This window comes from Balearica regulorum, chromosome 1, assembly GCF_011004875.1.
Source record: "Balearica regulorum gibbericeps isolate bBalReg1 chromosome 1, bBalReg1.pri, whole genome shotgun sequence".
Lineage (NCBI taxonomy): Eukaryota > Metazoa > Chordata > Aves > Gruiformes > Gruidae > Balearica > Balearica regulorum.
The window spans coordinates 118,847,206-118,854,887 of NC_046184.1; the positions used below are offsets into that span (position 1 = coordinate 118,847,206).

The 7,682-nt window shown below is 49.4% G+C and overlaps 1 protein-coding gene across 4 annotated transcripts in view; it reads right to left on the reverse strand.

Annotated features, from left to right (window-relative positions):
* Window positions 1–7,462, reverse strand: part of ERG (ETS transcription factor ERG) — a 152,296-nt gene extending 144,834 nt beyond the window's left edge. The window contains exon 1 of one of the 4 annotated variants that reach the window (XM_075772010.1): window positions 5,893–7,462. The gene's annotated coding sequence lies outside the window, so the exon portion shown is untranslated. Of the gene's footprint in view, window positions 1–4,949; window positions 5,389–5,892 lie in introns of those variants that run through there. The other 3 variants (XM_075772029.1, XM_075772000.1, XM_075772054.1) reach the window with 3 other exon arrangements.
* Window positions 7,463–7,682: the final 220 nt, after the last annotated feature.

Below are 7,682 nucleotides of genomic sequence, written 5' to 3' on the forward strand. Positions count from 1 at the left end.
ATTAGAAAAAAAAAAAAAACAAAAAAAACCCCCCACAACCAAACAAAACCCTTACCAACAACTTGTAGCAGCCAGTAAGAGGCAGAAGTAAAAGATGCCAGTTCAGCAGGCAGTATCTTTGGGATGAGGGGAGGTTAACAGGGAAGGGAACCCACTCCTGACCCGCTCGCACCTGCAGAGCCTTAATCAGGGCTGCCTCTGCCACCCCACCGCACCCCAGCCAGCAGCCCAGGTGCTCCAGTAATGGCCCTGACCTCCTCTCCTCTCCTCTCCTCATTAGAGACAGAGCTGTGTGCTGGTCAAGGGCAGTATTCCCAGAATTAGCAGCAATGGTCTCAAACTCCTTTTTGCTGCCCCATTCAGTCTTGCACCCCAAATTGCTTTCCCACAGCGGTCGGCCATTCAGCCTGTGCAAGCTCGATCAGAATTTTTCTCCTGTTGCTGTTTCGTTGCGAGGTGAAAAGAAAACAAGCCTGCTTCATTACAGACCTCCTGGAGAAAGCTGAAAACTTGGGTGTCTAAAGGGAGCTGATTGAAACCACATTTAAGCTCATATTTGTTTAACTTGCCTCGTGCAGTACCGCGGGCCTGCCGGTGCTCATCATTTCCTACAAGCCAACCTTTCTTTTTCAAATCAGCAGCTAGTTAGGTGTGTGTGGTTCAAAGCTACAGACTACCTGACAAATTCAGAAGATCTGAAACACAACAGAAGTCAATATTCGTTTGCAGGAGCGGCATCTAAAAGAGGCAGCAGCTTTTTAATATACTACCAATGTTACAGAGCATCTAAGCATCTGGACAGCCGACTGCTTTCTCCCTGCTAAAAGTACCAGCAGAAGCACGGCATCTTTGAGCGGACAGTGAGAAAGCTGACGGTAATGCTACAGTCAAGACACTTTAATAAGCACCTGGATATCATAACACTTAGTGTCTGTATTAAAATGAATCAAAAGGGAAGACCTCAATTCAAAACCAAGCCCCCAGCCACTTGTGCACAACAGCCATCTCCCAGACATGAGTGGTCACCCGGAGTTCAGCTGAAGGGCTACAAGTCGAGGCTCTTAGTTTTAAACTATCCTCTACCAAAGCCTCTTGTATCTCCAGCTAAAATGAAAACATATGTTTATTGTTTTTCCTCTTTGGGCAGACAATTAATATTTATACGATGCATTATCAAACAAAAATAACTATGTATTTTGTTCCTGGAATAAGTTTTTTTTCTTATTGGAATGAAGTTCTGCCAAGGAGGGATTTCATCTGATGCAAGCAGCATGCAAGAACAATCCACTTCCCATGATAGCTTTCCAAATTAAAAAGCGGCATTTCAGAACGGGCCCTAGCAAAGGTAAGTTGATGAAAATGAACCCCACAGCACAGTCTCATGCTCCACGCAAGAAAAAGTGCCACTGAAGTCAGTAGGAGATATGCTCGCCACAGCAGCACGGGAAGCAGGCTTTTTGCAAATCCATTCATGCTTACTTTAGACCAAATATCGTTTTCTCTCTCAAGCAAGACAAAAAATGTCTTGCTGCATGCATTTTAGTTTTGATCTATATACCGACTAACAAGGACGTGCACTACGTCCACAGCAGAATAAAGTCTTTGGGTTTCATTGTGAAATTACTGTTTCTTGAATTCAATCAAGCCCTCCAGATTATACACATACTACTAAATATAAATAGAAGAAGTAAAAATGCAGTTTAAATATAACAGATATGTCCGCAACTCCATATTTAGATATACCCTTTAATTTTTTCCTATTGCCTACTTTTTACTTACATTTAAATTTAGCAAAGTAATTTTAGACTGCCAGTTTTCTACCTACACTAGTTAACTATGCTGTGAAAGAAATATATTAGATTTTCTCCTCCTATTTCATTGCCTTCCAAAATGCCAAAGCAATACAAATGCTTACGACTCAAACCTTCAACCCATGCAAAAGACAAAACGATGCTCAACTTTACTGCGAAACCTGCCTGTTGAAAAGTGCGTGGCTAGAACCACACAAGGAAATAAAAAATATTCCAGTGGCTGTGAAAGTGCCCAGTTGTGGGTATAATGAAAAACAGTGTGGTGTTATTGCACAAAAGGTAATTCTTTCAACCCAAGACAAACATCATTATAATTCAGGCTGAAAATATCTTACCAACATGGAATTTTATTTTTTTTTTAAACAAAAGCATTTTAAATCAACTGCATAGGAAAGCTGACGTACAAAGCATAAACTAATCCCTGGCCTACCTTCCCAGCTGTACAGCTGAAAAACACTGTGGGCAGCATTAGGCACTCAAGGCTAAGCCTGCACCGCTGACCTTAGCTGATATGGATCAGGCCCAAAGGGCCCTTCCTGACCATACCCCCTGTCAACAACTTCCACCTCGAGTTCAAGACACAGATTTCCACAGAGCTACTTGCATGATTAAAAGAAGTACGGTTTGCCCTCACAGCTGCCTTCCCCCCCCCAAATAAAAAATATTCACTTAAAAGAAAATTGCAAGCTTCCTGATAGTAGAAATAATGCCAATGCAATAGACATTTCAAGGGAAAGGGCTCATTTCAACCCAAACATTTAAAATTATTTTGTTGTTACCTGCCAATAACTCCTGGAGCATTTAGTAATGCGGAGGCAAGGAAGGGAAGGAAATGTAACGTGTAACGTTTCAGGGCTACCAGATGCCATCAGCACTGCAAAAGCTTTTCATGGTTTTCTGCTCCTCACTGGAGTGCATTTAACCAAGAGGAGAAACTGCTGTATACAGGGACCTCGGTAAAGTGGACAAAATGAACTGCTCTGCAGAGGGAGAACCAAAGCCATCAGCCTCACGTTTTGATAGCAAAGTGCTGGTGTTTTGGAGAAAGCAAAATGAGAAAGGATTTGCCTCATCAGTAGCCAGGTATTTTGCTCATGTGGCTACTACTCAAACCAACTGGATTCCAACAGTCATCCCAGGGTTTTTGTATTTGTTTACACAGCTCTATGTGCACACAGAAAATAAACTTCCCACAGAACAGCAGGTAGCAAAAGGTGCATCCACATCGCAGAGGCGAAGGCACTGATCTTAGGCGGAGTTGTCATTTCAACGCTAAACCGTGGGATCTGACCTGGTATTTCAGATAGAAAAGGTCTAACCTATTAACATACAAACAAGTGTACTTGTGATAAGAGACACTACTTCCGAGTTTGTAACAATATGTATTTTATGCTCAGGGTTCCTATCACTGAAACTGCTCAGTGGACTCATACACCCAGATTTCTTTGGCGCCTGACAGAGCTCAAACTCGATTAAAAGAGAGAGAAGCCACGCAGTCAGTACTGCTTATAAACCATCAGCAGAAAAATATGCCTAAGATATATCTATTAGAATATATCTTTAAGAACCAAATGCTACATAAATTACAATCCAAATGGAGTAACACCTTAGGAGCAAAAACTCCAACTAATCACACCTAGGACTTGTACTGACAGATCATTTATAAAATTCCTGTAACATGTAACTCTATCCAGTACTATATGATTTGTTTAACTTTGGGACTAAATTGTAGGAGGTGGGGACAGATGCTGTTCAAAGTTCTAAACCCTGAAATGCTGTGGGAGGTAGTGATTTTGTTCTTGCAAAGTTCTTCAAAGAATTACACAGCACATTAGCTATTGCTTGCCTACATACGTGTATGAAAGAGAAAATAAGAATTGATGTTACTATTCCAATGTACCATATCTTTGTTTTTTTAAATGTCCTTTAAGAAATAAGCAACATAAAAAATATATTTGTCCCGTGGTAAGTATGGCTTAGGGTTTTTTTGCTTTTATTTATTTCCTTTTAATTAGGAAGTTGTCAAACAATCTATTTCTCTTCCTTGATTTTCCTATCCGTTCAGGTGTGTTTGAAATCGCATGCCTAATACATACACCCTCACGAAAGTTTACATTTCATATCCTAGTGAGAAGCTGCCTTTGTCTACTTCACTTGTTTCAGTGAAACCAGGGAAGTGGTTAAAGGGTTAAACCAAAGGAATGTGACATTTCTCCATGTGCAGTTCATAGACCTATCCTGGTTTTCCTAATGGACTCAAAATTACATGGGTAGAATGTAATTTCCAAACTATAACTTCAGACCTGAAGCACAGTGTTAATTCAGAGAATGACACTTCGAATACAAATAGAAACTTCATTAAAGAAAGAGCAAGTTTACTTGTATTGTGGCTTCTTAGCAAAGGCAGCAATGAATGGAAGTTTATGTTAGCCAGAACTTGCAACTTCAGCTTTTGTAAATATGATTACGTACACTCCAATCTCTACAGCAAAGTCATCTGGTCCCCAAAATAGATCTCCGCATATTGTATCGCAGCGCTTACACTGAAAAGTACCACAACCAACTCTGACTCTCCTCAGACCAACTCAGGTAATTGAAGGTTTTCCTACATGCAAGAGCAAGTCAGCTTTTGAAAAGGCAACAGAGGTACTAGTTAATTGAATGATGAATTGCTGAAATAATCACAAAGACATCAACGAACCAGCAAAAAAAAACGATGGCGGGGGGGGGATGATATAATTTCAGAGACTGATGCCCAAAAAGACAGCAGCCAGCCCGAAACCAAACAGCGTTAATGCTTTGAAACTAAAGAAAGTCGGGAAAGGCCACTTTGCGAAGGACCGCCCGCAGAAGACGCGCGGCTCCAGCTGCCGCCCCGGGGCTCCAGCCCCCGACGTGCCGCGGCGACAGGGCAGCCGGACCGCCGGACCGCCACCCGCGGGGAGCCGCCTCTCCCCGGCCCGGCCCGGCGGCGCTGCCCGCCGCCGCCCCTCGCCCCGCTCTCCCCGCCGCTCCCGGCCCCGACGGCCGCGCCGCGCCCCCTCTGCGCCCGGCGCTCCGCTCCTCCGTCCCGTCCCCCTTCCTCCCCACCCCCCCCCCCCGCCCGCCCCAACGCAGCCCCGGAGCGAAAGGACTTACCGGGCGAGGCCGAGGAAGGGGGCGAGTCTGGGGTCCCGGGGGGGAGGACGGGACGGGACGGGAGGGGACGGGGACGGGGCGCGGAGGGCGCCGCCGGGGGAAGGCAGCGGCCGCCGGCGGCGGGAGCGAGGGAGGGAGTGAGGGAGCGGGCGAGGGGACGGCGGCGTTGCCGACTGCAGTGAGTCACTTCAGTCGGGACGGGCTCAGCCCATCGCGCTGGCCCCGGGCTCCGGGCGCCTCTTCCTCTCTCCAATCGCCGAGCGGAGCAGCCGCTGCTCCCCGGCGCTCCCCGGCTCCCCCGCCGCCGTCGGGGCGGCCCCGCGCCGCCCGCCGGGCACCGGCACCCCCCGGGGCGCACCGGCCCCCCCCGCCCCCCTACTGCCCGGCGTCCTCCCCCGGGCGCCCCCGCTCTGCACGGGGTGGGGGGGGGGTGGGGTGGGGGCGGGAGGGGCCGGGCGGAACTGGAGGTGAGCGGGACCTGCGGGGGGAGGACACGGGGCTACCGGGGGCTCGGCCGGGCTCGGCTCGGCGGGTCTCCTCTCCTCCCGGCGCGGGGAACAAGAGCGTGTTTTAAGGGGCAGAACAAGCGTGCGGTTGTTGCAAGGACCCGACGTGAAGTCAAAGCCTGGCCTCTAACCAGGTGGCAGCGGGGCTCCGGAGGGCAGCGAGATAAATAACGGGATGCACGGAAATAAAAGGACAGGGGAGGGACAGGGGAGCCTGGCCCGGCCGGAACGGGGCTGAGCGTCCCGGCGGTGAAGGGGGATGGTGAGGGGATGCCTCCCAACCCTGGCAGCGGCACTCACCTCGCACACGCACTCACACGAACCCGCGGGGAAAGCCAGCGGGAGGCGGGCGAGCCGCGCACGCCGGGGAGAAGCGGGCGGTGCGCCCCGTCCCGTCCCGTCCCGTCCCTCCCGCCCGCGGGCCCGGGGCTCCTTACCGGGGCGCCGCTTCTGCCCGCCGCCGTCGCCGCGCTGCCCCGGCCTTCCCCGGGCACGCCTCGGCCCCCGCCGCACCGCCGGGCATCGCCCGCTGCTCTCCCCGGCGCTTCTCAGCCAGCGGTCAGCACCGAGAGCCAGCGTACAAAGCAGAAAACCCAGTACTCCCTTAATTAAAAATAATAAAAATAATTTTAAAAAAATAAAAAAAAATTAAAAGCGTCTCCGTTTTTAAAGCAGAACTACATAATGTATTAATTGGTTGCTATTAGCATGCAGTTTTATTGAGCATAGCACACAGAAGTCTGATTGTGAGCAAGGAGTGTTTTCAATGAAAGTGGAGTTATTTTAGCTGCAGACATGTTTACATTTCTGTGGTTTAGTCTATAACTTTCTCTTTTTCTTGCTTCAGAATTCTGCTCCATGAAGCAAAGCCCTTAGCTCCCAGACATTCCAAAAAGTCTGCCAAAATAATAGAAAAAAAAAAAAAGAGAGAAGAAATAAAAAAAACACACACAGAGACCCCCAAGTCTGGGTCAGGCTCAGGGCTGGATATGGGCAGAGGGAGTATACCCCCTCCTCACTCTCTCTTCAGTTAAAAAGCCTTCAGGGCTCCATTTCCTGTTTTTAAGGAAAAAATAAAGCGGGTGAAGGACTGATTTTAGACACTGCCTAGACCAGGGCTGGTGGGTGCCGAGCACCTTTAACTCTCTCAGTGCCAAAGGGGACCCGATAACGCACCAGCCCGGGCAGCCACACGCCTCCCTCCCTCTGACAATAGCCATAGCAGCCAGGTGGCTTTTTACCCTGCTGTGCGGTTTTGGCTGACTAAGAACCTGAAGGTCCCAAGCAACAACCTGGTGCACGTCCACCACAAATTAGCCGAGCAAAGAGACAAAATACCCCACAGGTGGGACCGACTACCCTCTGCCACAGACCTGCCGCAGCAGCACCCACCTATGGAGATCTCCCAGCGAGCCCGCGTGGTCCTTTCCCCGCAGGCCGCAGTGCAGAGCTGGGGACAGTGCTGCTGCCCGCCCCACCTTCCCCGCAGCCGCTGCCTCCCCTGCTATGGATAGGCAGCATCGCTCGTGTGGCCCTCATTGAGTGGGCGTGAAAACAACTCGAGCTTTTGGGCATTAAATCCACAGCTTAGGAAAATCAAAACGGAGAAGTTTGGTTAAAATTAGGAACGCGCACTAGTGAATGAAGCAAGAAGTTAGTGGACACCTCCCCACAAAACTACCGACTCGAGTTTTCCACTCTGAGGCTTGGTAGGTTACGATATGAATAGAAACAGAGCGATCAGAATAAAGCACCCCTGTAATGAAGGGTTGTGTCTCCAGGGAAATGACAAGGGGAGGTGGCAGGACAGAGGATGCTGCTGCGGGAGCAGGCGCGGAGCCGGCTGGGGCACCCGGCAGGGCTGGACCCCACGTCCCAGCCCTGCACCTCTGCCCTGAGCAACCTGCCCCGGGGCAGGGGGACCCGTGGATCTGCAAGCGGCAATGCAAAGCCTAGAGTGAGGCAGGGTAGGAAAAAAACACAACTGGGTTTCTTGGCCGGGCATTTGGTCATAGCCCTCCTGCCCCCCAACATTTGCCTCCCAACCTCGTCCCAAGCATTTTAAGGAGTCCCACTCCCCCTCTCCCCCCTCCTCCATTTTATTTTACATGCCAGATGACTCCTGTATATTTGGACCTTTTGCTTTTGAAGAAGCCAGAAAGCGTTATGATTTCCTAATGCTTAAAAAAGAAGAGAAAACACCTTTTCCCCAAGATGTTTTATATTA